Source organism: Apodemus sylvaticus, chromosome 2, assembly GCF_947179515.1.
Source record: "Apodemus sylvaticus chromosome 2, mApoSyl1.1, whole genome shotgun sequence".
Taxonomy (NCBI): domain Eukaryota; kingdom Metazoa; phylum Chordata; class Mammalia; order Rodentia; family Muridae; genus Apodemus; species Apodemus sylvaticus.
Window position 1 is genome coordinate 139,166,153 of NC_067473.1, and position 11,586 is coordinate 139,177,738.

At 41.6% G+C, this 11,586-nt stretch overlaps 1 non-coding gene across 1 annotated transcript; it reads left to right on the forward strand.

The window, feature by feature from the left end:
- The first annotated feature begins 9,147 nt into the window (after window positions 1–9,147).
- On the forward strand, window positions 9,148–9,276 carry LOC127679581 (small nucleolar RNA SNORA17). The gene has a single exon (XR_007976866.1). It is a non-coding gene; the product is annotated as a small nucleolar RNA SNORA17 (small nucleolar RNA).
- The last annotated feature ends 2,310 nt before the right edge of the window (window positions 9,277–11,586 follow it).

Genomic DNA, 11,586 nt, shown 5'->3' on the forward strand with positions numbered 1-11,586 from the left:
TAAGTGAACAAATGGCTTAACTAAAATAGATGACTAAATAAATATATTCATTTTACCTATTTTGAAAATTGTATCCACCAAGAATAATCGAAATTCCAAACTCAGTTCACATATCCGAATTTCTTCATGTTCTTATGGGATTGTGTATTTTGTAGCCATATACTAATTCCCTCAAATCTCTATTAAGTCCTATAGATACTCTAAAACGAGGTAGAGTAAGTGTCCTATTTTAATGCCTTGAGAGCTAAGCTGGAAATTACTAATTGCTTCCTAACTTTGCAATAGACTTTAAAAGGAAAGGATGGAAAGTGTGTGTGTGTGTGTGTGTGTGTGTGTGTGTGTGTGTGTGTGTGTGTGTACTGCTGTTTGGGGCGGTTTGCTCTTCCATAGTCTCCTGTAGGAACACTGTTGGTCTAACAGATCTGCACCACATGGCATGAAGCCATTAGATTGCACCACTATAGGAAAATGCTTATAGGTCAGCTGTTAGAATGTGGTGCTGATGAATAGAAGGTCAAGTGCTCTAAAGCCAACCAGATTCACTTGACTCAGCTTTTTGAGGACAAGAGATACAGTCCACACCTGGGCTGGCTTTCCTGAAAACACACTCTTGGTTACAACAGGGTCAGTGAAATAATGACACTGAGTGCTTAGAACATCTATCTCATTACTACAAAATCAGCTGAGTTCCATCCTCAGCAGGAGCAAAGTCACCTGGCACCCTGACATATGAAAGAAAGAGTATTATTTTCTGTTGGTTAAAAATAAAGAGCTTTAGATAAACCACAATTTTCAAAATCTAATGGCAAAACTTAGAAAAAAAACTGTTCTCTCATTTGCTCCCAGAAAAACCATTCTTATGCTACAAAAGGTCCATATTTAGATGACCTAAATCCTCCACATCTAGGAGATTTAGGGGGTCACATATAAAAGAACTTATTTATGTACTGTGAACTCATATCACTTTCTAAAAGTATGTTTTGTGATGCTGGGAATTGAACCCAGGACTCTTGAGCTTGCCAGATAAATACTCTAACACTGAGAATATTATATCCCCCAGCAAATTGTGCTTTTAAAAAAACCCTTACCATTAAATAACTCAGTGTGTTAGATTTTTACATAACTTTGATCCATCAAATCACAAGAGGCAATGCTTAGCCATGCAATGTACAGGAAAACTGAGTTCCGAGACTCAAGACAATATCCCTTCTCAGCACTCATGCCTGTACGAGAGGACAGTTCCTTCTCTCTCTGTTTCTGCCTCAGTAAAAGAAATCTATGTTCACATTTTATCTAATCCTATAATTTCAAAGTGCCCTAGCTGATCACCTTGAAGACTCCCATCAGACTATTCTTCCCCCTCAAGTCCATTTGCTTCCCTGTTCGTTTTCTGTCACTATAGAGGTGAGGCCTCGCGGAACTGCCTGACCTTCATTTCCAACAGCTGTGCCAGGCAGCATTGGATGCACTTCCTGTCTCCAGTGGCTTTTGCACCTGCAGTCTGGCTGGCTTGAGCTTCCTGGTTTCTGCCTGCTTAGGCAGCAGGCTAGCAGTGAGAGCTGTTAGCTAATGTGCTCTCTGGGCCTCCTGTCTCTGGTGACTGATCCAGAAGATACCTGAGGGGCTTGCCCCCAGTTTTCTGATCCTTGTCTCTAGACATAGCTCTGGGGCTTAGCATGGCTGGGCCAAGCTAGGAATCTGCCTTTCTGAATGAAAGTTGACCTTTTATTAAATACTAAAATAGAGGAAAAGTAGGAAAAAAGTGGTCCCATTATAAATTACCAACATTAATAGTCTCAGAAGGTTTGAGCAGAAGATGCTAAAATACTGCAGGTGTGATGGAGCTTTGTATCACTGTTAGCTTTGTATCACTATTACTAACTGACATAAAGAAACTTAGAGGAGAGGTAAATTTTAGATCATGTGGTGAGACCACACCATGGTAGTGGAAGCTTGAAAGGGAGGAAGATACTCAAATGGTAGTGACCAGGGAGTAGGAAAAGAGAAGGGGTTTAAGGACTAGAAATAACCTTCAAAACACACCCCTTCCTTAAGATTATTTTCTCTATAGGTCCCATCAGTTTTCATAGGTTTTCAGAACCTCCCAAAATAATGTCACAATCTGGGAGCATAAGCCTCTGGGCAGCAGCTCATACTTAGACCAGAGCAAACAGTCTCTATAGATAAATAATTTAATCTATGTAAAGATTCTATACAATAGACACTACTATCATTGCTGTCATACACATACGGAAATTGATACTTAGAGAAATGAAACAACTTGTCCACAGACTCATAATATAGACATAAGTGAGATTTACACGTAGGGACAACTGCTGATTAATACACAGAGTTTGTATGCATGCCTAGGCCTGCCTCAAGAATTTTCTTAATTCTCTTAAATGAAAATATTCAAGTGGAGTGTGTTTCATGATCATTCTTCTGCCTGAGATCATCTGAAACAGTTACACCCTAGTTCAAATCCATGGTGGCTGGAGAAGCGCTAAGACAGGTTAGCCATCACCATCCATGTCTAAGCTTCTTTCTACCACTGCTGCTTTACTTTCTTTCCAAATAGGAAGACTAGCATAGAGGAACACACACAAACCTCAACAGCAACAAACTCACAAAGTTCTACTGTTCAACATTCACCGCCAGAAGGCATCAGAGGAGAACTTTCCTCGGTATGTTCCTGTAAACTGCCTCAGAGGAAAGAGAAAGCCAAGGGCATCTCTGCATCTGTGCTCATCAACCAAATGTCAAATTCATTTGGTATCTCCTGCTTCCTTCAAATGTAACTCAGACCACCACATCAGGTCATAAATCTCCCCTGTTTCTGAAGCCTATCAGTGTTTACTCAGAGGAACAGCCTTGTAGAACAACCCAGCATTGTGTATCTCCGTGGTCCACTCCCCCCCCCAACCCCCCAGCGCTTACAGCTTGACATAGAGAATCATCTTTGGCATTCACACATTTCTTCAGAACCATTGTATTTTGTTCAGCTTTCCAGAACTGCGTTGAGAATCTCACTCTTCAATAGGGGAACATATATAAAACAGAAGAAACAGCAAGAAACCATGGTGACCAGCAGCTCTAGTGAAAGCACGGTGCATATTAACAAGCCCCCAACTCTCAGATCTGGTTGGTTTCTATCTGTGTAGCTCATAGCATGCTACATTTCTCACCTAGCTCCCCTTAAACTAATTATAATGTACCAGGAGCACCTGCCAATAACCTATGGTTTGTGAAAAGGGCTTCTAAGATCATTTCTCCCAATCAGCTACAATTTAACCAGACCAAAGCTTACCAGAACTGGTGTAGGGGAAAGAACACTGACTAGAATAGTCACTATTTACACACTCGACCCTATATATTTCATATTTATTACCACTCTCCTAGTCATAGGGAAGTAGATATGACTACTCTTCATTTTGAGTTTAGTGAATTAAAGCCTGGTGTAGAGTAGGTCCATGATTTACTCAAGGTTACACATTTAGTGTCTGCTAGAGCTTGAAGCCTTTCTGATTCCGTAACTCTGCTATATTGGTACTTCCTCCAAATAGAAGGAAAGAAATTTGGTCTGAGTCCTAGAGCTGCCAGCTGGGCAGCCTTAAAACTTACGTAATTTCATCCCAGGTTTTAATTGATTCAGCTACAAAATAAAAAGAATGCTTTTGAGCTTTAGCTTAGGATTCGGTCCTGGGAATCAAATTGCCAGGGCTGAAAATCCTGTCATAGTTTTTCTATCCATGTGACCTTGAAGAAGTCAATTGGCTTTTCTCTAAAATTGGGAGAAAGTGGCAGTACCTACCCCAGAAAGGTTGGTGATAGGTTTAAGTAAAGCACAATATAAAGACTACTTGATATCAGTATAGCTTTCTTCCTCCTCCTCCTCCCCCTCCTCCTCCCCCTCCTCCTCCCACTCCTCCTCCCACTCCTCTTAATTACTACTATCTGCTATAACATTTTCTTTAAGACATGGTACTTTTTTTTTAAAGTATGGGTGTTCACCTGTATGTATGTGAACCATGTGCATGCAGTGACTGAGTAGCTGGAAGAAGGCACGGATCCCCTAGGACTGGACTTCAGACAGTTGTGAACTGCTATGTGGATGCTAGGAATCTAACCTTGACCCTCTACAAGAACAGTCAGTGTTCTTAACCACTGCACCATTTTGGTTCCCACAGAGTACATGTTTTTCTATCATCCTTCACTGGATATTTTGAAGACTGAACAAGAAAGCCTGTAAAATGTGTTTTAAACAATAAATATCTATATAATTGTAAAGAAAGAATATACATAAGGCCTATGTTATGATAAGGATTTAGATGGAATTAGAAGGAAGTTTGAGAACTCCAGGTTAAACAGTATCAAACTGTTCTACTCTAACTTTTTATATGAGCAAAATCTAGATATACAATCACCCAAAATTTCCTTTACATGACCTATGGTCTACAGAGGTTCTCTATCATGAAGTTCATCTAGACATACTAGAAGACCCCAAATGACGTGATACCTCCCATCATACTAAAAGGTAAAGGGTAGACACAAACTATAGCAGAAAATAAAAGATTCAAGTAATCCCTTCTCAGAATAAAAGCTGACCACAGTGAACTGGATTTATGCCAGAATTCCAAATCCTGCCTAGTTCCGAAGGAGGTCAGAAGCATCAGATCACAAAAAGGTATCAGATTCTGAAATTGGAATTACAGATAGTTGTGAGCCACCATTAGCGCTGGAAACCGAACCCATGTCTCTGCAGAGCAACTAGTGCTCTTACCCTATGATCCATCTCAGTAGACCCCTATCTTGGTTCCTTTACCTATAATGTGCACATGTAAAACTATGTGCTTTACAAGGTCTCTAGTGAGATGAGGTATATATCATACTGTTGAGTATTAAGCAAGCAATAGATAAAACTATACCATCAACACACTGAGGTAAGACCTTGCTACTAATAATCCCCCACTTTTCTGGAAGAGATGTGCTAAGTAAAAGGTAAAAATGATAGCAAATAAGCATTGTGAATTTGGCTACAAGAAAGCCAAAGTGTTGTATGCCTTGTTTTAATAAGTCTGGTCAAAACAAAACCAAAAACACTCTTTGAGACAGATTTGAGAGTTTGGGGTTTGTTTTAAGATTTATTGTGGAAAATAAAGTCTCCCCAGTTGCTGAATGCAGCACAGTGGTCTTCCTAGGTTTTATAAGCCCATACATACATATATACATACATACATACATACATACATACATACATACATACCCATTTGTGTGTGTGTGTGTGTGTGTGTGTGTATTCTGATACTGACAGCAGAGCCTTGTTTTTCATACTGGAATTTGAATTCAAGGCCTTATGTATATTAGGCAACTATTACTATTGAGCTACAATCCCAGGGCTCTTGTTAGGGACATTTTGTTGTTTGTTTTGAAAAAGAGATCATTATGTTACTCTTGCTAGTCTTGAAGTTGTTTTGCTGTAGCAGCACACTTTAAACTTGTTGTCTTCCTGTCTCCGGGGTATCTGGGAATACACAGATTCCATCTCAGAGTCAACTCAGTAGAGTTCTAAAGTAGGCATATTCTAGAGCCATAGTTCCAAGATTTGAATCCTGGATCTATCATTACCATCATGGAGCCTGTCTACATTCATATATGAAGTGTGTAAAATGAAATAGGACACTAGTTGAATTCAACAACACACTGAATGTGTAATATATAAACAATGTAATACAGAATATATATTAATAGAATATAGAGCATAATATAGAATATAATAATACAATGTAGAATAATTTTCTAATTCTTAGAACCCAAGAATGTGTTGACTAACAATTGCAAAAAAAGAGGATGTTCCTAATGGAATCAATTAATAGAGAAGCTGTCATGAATTATGTCAGAGAATTATCTAGGTGCACTCAATTCAAGCTCATGGGCTCATAATGGCAGAAAATGAAAACAGAAAAGTCAGATAAAGAAATGGCAAAGAAGTTCTCAATCATGAGATGGACTAATCCACCAGTACTGGCTTTGGAGACTAAAGAAGGAGATCAGTAATCAAGCAAGCCTGGAGGTCTCTTAGATCTGACAACCATCCTCAGTTGTCAGTCAGAAAGGAAACAGTAACTTCAGACCTATAACAGCAAGGAGCTGGATTCTAGAAGCAATTTGAACAAACAGAAAAACAGAAGCTTTGTTAGGGACTCCAGGGAGAACACAGTTATCCTGACAGTTTGGTTTTTGGCCCAATGAGACTTGTGTTGTACTTCTGAAGCATTCAACCACATTTTTATTGTATTATTCTTTAAACATGTGGTGATTTGTTATGGTCACTGACAAAAACTGGTGCCTAATGACCATACTAAGAATGCCAAGTATTTAGACTGGCATTTGCAATGTGCAGTAAAGACTGATTCAAATCCATAATTTAAGGATGATGATGATGTTTATTAGGATGGCAACGATGAACTATTAGGTTACTTGTGACATTACAAATATTAATCCTGTCTATAGACCTGCAGGTGTAGCTAGCTCAGTGGTAAAGTGTTTGCCTAGCAAATACAAAGTTCTGCATGCATTATGCTTCACCAAACGAAAGAAGAAAAGACAAACATCTTTCTAAAATGAAAATATTCACATTTTTTAGCCTTGCTATTGGTTATTTATCATACTAATTACTTTCCATATATAGTAAATTGCTTTATCAATCCTCAAAACGATCATATGAAGTACATATAATTATCACCATTTTCTCAAGATAAAGTTGGAACACAGATAAGAAAAGTTAATTTTCCTGATACTGATTTCTGTTCTGAGCAGTTTGAATTAAATAGAAATTATCAAGGACACAAATTCCTAAGTAGAAGAGGAGAGATTGTTAATGTCCCCAAAGACAGAAATAGAGCACAATGTGGACACGTGCCTAGGCAGCCCTTCTCCTTAGCCAGATGTGGCTGTGTTGGAGTCCTTGGGAACCATTAAACAGCAAGAGATGCACAAGACTTGGGATTTTCTGAGCCAGAGCCAGAGCTTTATAGGTACTCTCCCTATATACAACCCCAGCTAGATCCCTGCTGAGTGCAGAATATGTGAGTCTCAAGTAAGGAAAACAATCCAAGATCTTATGCAGCTCAGGGAACATGAAGTGCATTTCAGGTGTCCTGTGACAGAGTGCACAGACTTTTGGACCACAGTGTTAGAAGATGGCCTGAGTCTTTTTTTCCCCAAGCAGAAAACAATTTTTAGCTCACTCATTCTATCCCAAGAGTAATCCATGAAAGCATATGTAGAAAATGTTGGGTTCTCAACATACTACCAGTGACAATGGCATTAAAAGGACCACTAGGTGCAAGATATATTCAAGGGCATAGCTTGAGGATAAAATTCACAGGGTTGAGAATGGATACCTGGGTGGAATTTGAATCTCTACAATGGCTTCTATGTCACAAAGAAAGTTCCTTTACCTTATAGTACCTTTTAATCTAAAGTTTATGAAGTATAACTTACATTACTCCATCAATAGATTGTTGTTAGCATTCAAGGAAATAGTGTAGACAACTCACTCAGCTAGGACACTTACCTAAGCTGCATAATGCTGTGAGGTTTGGCCAGAGGAATATGTGCATGCAACACAGAGAGCTAATGCCTAGAGTGTGAATGAAATACTCCTTAGTACAGAGTACTCATTTAGGTCTCCTACTAACTGTCCATCATCTTGTTAGTTTGTGGCTTTGCTCTGGTGAGACAACTGCCTGCCCATAGGAAAACCAACTTACTAGACAACGTTTCCACTCAAGTTCAGTACTGCTAGTAATAATGGAGGATACAATGGAGAGAAAGTGGGTTCTGTGAGGCTCTGTGTGTAGGATCTTGTACCTCTGCAGGACTAGGAGGCTGCTCTGAGATTTCCCTCTACATCCCATAACTATGATATTTGTGAATGATTGAATTTGGAAAGGAAAAGAGTAGGATAATGAATACCTAAGCAGCAGACCGCCGGCACCACCCAGAGCCCCTATGGAGAAGGACCTTACATAATATCCACTCTGATACTGAATGTCAGTCTACACTTTCACAAACAGGAGGAGACCTGCTCTACTATAAATAAACCGTCAGGGTGTTCTGGGAAATTAGTTCTTGAAAACTTCTGTTTTCATTTAATGGTCAGGTCATTGAAACAGAAAGAAGGGGCAGTGGAAACACACAGAGACACGTACAACTCAGTGGATCAACAACCTTCACTATGTTCCATATACTGTGCCAGCTTCAAAGTACAAAGGTGCCAACGTTTCAAACAACACACATTAAAACATTCAAGGAGATACAAACCAGGAAACTGTATCATTACTTAAAAGAGAGTAAGTAAATTCAAGCATGCTTAAATTAGATTAGATGAAATAAACAGTCTAAGGAGTTAGACCTTATCAAGTAGCATTGACAGAGTGACCTATTAGCACAAGAGAAATAGAATTAGGGAACGCCACGGAGAGACTACATTCAATTTCAATGAAATAAGTTCTATAGCAGAGATAAAACTGAAGCTAGGTTTTTTTTCTTTCTTTTCTTTTCTTTTCTTTTCTTTTCTTTTTTTTTTTTTAGTTGTACATCCAAACCATAGTTTCTCTTCCCTCTTTTCCTTCGAGTTCCTCCTTCCCTCCACATCTACTTCTCTTCCATTTAGTTCACAAAAGGGCAGGCCTCCCATAGATATCAACCAGCTATTGCATATCAAGTTGTAGTAAGACAAGACACTGATATGCCTATTAAAACAGGATGAGGTAACCCAATAGAAGAAAAGTGTCCTAAAAGCAGGCAACAGAGTCAAAGACAGCTTCTGCTCCCACTGGTAGGAGTCCCACAAGAAGATCAAGCTACATAACTATAACACACAGAGCACCTAAGTCAATCCCATGCAAGCCCCCTTTGAATCTGAATTTCTAAAGAACTTATCTGAACCATTCCTTCTTATTCTGACATGACCATTCTATTCACAACTACAATAACTTTTGATTTGCTTGTCCATCTTCAGTATGTTGTGTATGTTTATGTGCATGTGTATGTGTATATACACTTCTATGGAGGCCAGAGGGTGAATATCTTCCTCAACTGCTTTTCAATTCTTTATTTTTTGGATTTAAAAGATTTAATTGTCCTGCCCCTAGAGTCATTGCAGATGTGGCTTCTTGTGTCATGTATGTGTCAATATGTAGCAGAGAGGAGAGAGTCTGGGTCTACACTTAGTATTCTGGCCTATGACTCTCTGGTTAGTAGCTTAGAATTCCCTGGAAAAAAGTGAGTCTGTGACCACTGACAGTCTGGCCCCAGGGAGCCTGGACAGGGAGCTAGCCTGAGATGACCACCAGTCTAGCTCCAGGCAGGCCCAGATGGGCTCCCAGGGCAGAAAGCAAGCCTGAAAAACATTCTGGTGACCACAGACTCCAGGCAAGAGTAGCCCAGGTTAGATAAGCACTTGTGTGTACCAGGTGGGAAGCGAGCCTGAGATGGCCACCAGACTGGCACCATGGGACTTGGAGAGGGAGATTACTTGAGATAAACATCAGTGCAGCACAACATAGGTCTGGCTTTTGGAGCTGGCAGGCCAGCCAGAGATGACCCTTGCCTGATGCCATACTGCATACTCAGGACAAGGCACTCCTGAGACAACTCCGGAGATGACCTCAGACACTCAGAGCCCAGTTACCTCCAAGAGGAGCAAATAATTGGTGGGCACAATAAAAAGAGGCACAACCAGACACTTGAGGCTACTGAAGAACAGCCTCGTGTGAGCGGCCGGTGATGCCATCTGGGACCATTGCCTAGAAGCAGCATGGATCTACTAGCACCAACAACCAGACAGACATCCCTGGTCTGGGCTGCCACGCTAGACATGTTCATGTCTGAAGGTTGTGCAGAACTGGCCCCACCGCTCATCTAGGCATCCTGAGAGAACTGGCCCTAGAAGCATGAAAGCAGGAGAACTGACCCCACCCCTACCCAATGACAGTATTCGGGAGATCAGCCCACATATTGCAGGAGCTGTGGGTAAGCCGGGCCCCAAGGATGGAAACGTGGAATAGCTTCCCTTATCAATCCCTGCGGTGACATGGATGAGGGAGAAATACCCTCTTCCTCCCCTTGCCCCTTGCTACCTATGTCAAGGGGAAGACCTGGCCTTCAGGTCATGAGAACAGGAGAGCTGTCCCTGCCTGTCACCAGCTGCAGCACTTGGGAGAGCAGCACTACATCTCACCTGGGCAGCACAGTAGAGCTGACCCTGGAAACAGAGGCACAGCGGAGCCAATCATGAGGGTGTGAGCGTGAGACTGCTGGCCTTGCCACGTGTCTGCTAGGAGGTGATGAGGGGGAAGAAGAGATGTCCCTCCCCGTGCCACCTATGGCAGGTAGGAGAGCTGATCCCTAGGTCATCGTAGTAGGAGAGTTGTCCCTGCCCCTCATCTGCTGTAACACTTGAGAGAGCAGACCCTGCACCTCAGCTGGGCAGCACAGTAGAGCTAATCCTGATGGCTGGGGTGTGAGGGAACCAGTCCTGAGGGGGTGAGTTTGGGAGAGCTGACCCTGCTTCCTGTCTGCAAGGAGAGATGCCCTCCCCCACCCTTGCCCATTGACACAACAGTCAAGAGAACTGGCCCTGGAGTCATGGAAACAGGAAAACTATCCCCATTTCCCCCTCTTGCAACACTTGGCAGAGCAGGTCCTATTCCTTGCCTAGGCAACACAGTTGCAGATAAGCTGGCCCTGAGGGTGTGAACACAGGGTAACTGGGCCTGCTTTTGTCTGCTGGGCTGAAGTGCAGACAAAGGAGAGACATCCTCCTCCCTTCCCTAGTTCCTCACAGTCTACGACGAACTGGCCCCAGGGTTATGAGAGTGGGAGAATTGGCCAAGTCCCTCACTGGCTGCAACATTAGGGAGAGCAGCCCTGTATATGTAGCAAGGTAGAGCTGGCCCTGGTTGCAGAGGTTTTGGGTAAACTGTCCCCAAATGCATAATAGCATGTGAGCTGGCAGGATGGCCATCTCTGATACCCCTCAGACCCAGCTCCAGGGCTTTGAATTGGCCCATCCCAACACCTACTCTCACCAATGAACTGCTTATGTAGATGAAGAGGCCAGTTCTACAGATCCAAAACTACAGACTCTCCATGACCCAGAGCAACAGCAGGATGCATGAGAGAAATCCCAGTGAGGTTCTAGTACTGATAGAGTAGCAGAAGCCAGAGCTCAACCAATGACCATTTGCAAGCAAAGAAATATGGACAAAAGGCAATACTGTAGGACGCACAGTGACACGCTACAGCTTTCACAATGAAACTATTTTTCTCTGTTGCATGGGTGGAAGGTAGGTATATAAAGGGAGTGGGGAGATGAGTGGGGTACATAGTGTGAAATTCACAAAGAACCAGTAAAAGCAAAAAAAAAAATTAACTGTAAGTATGTTTGTGTTTGGAGTATGTATACTTAAATATAGGTACCCAAGTAGGCCAGAAAAAGATGTCAGAGCTGGCATTGCAGGTGATTGCTAGCCACTTATGTGAGTATTGAAAAATGGAACTCTGATCTTCTACAAGATC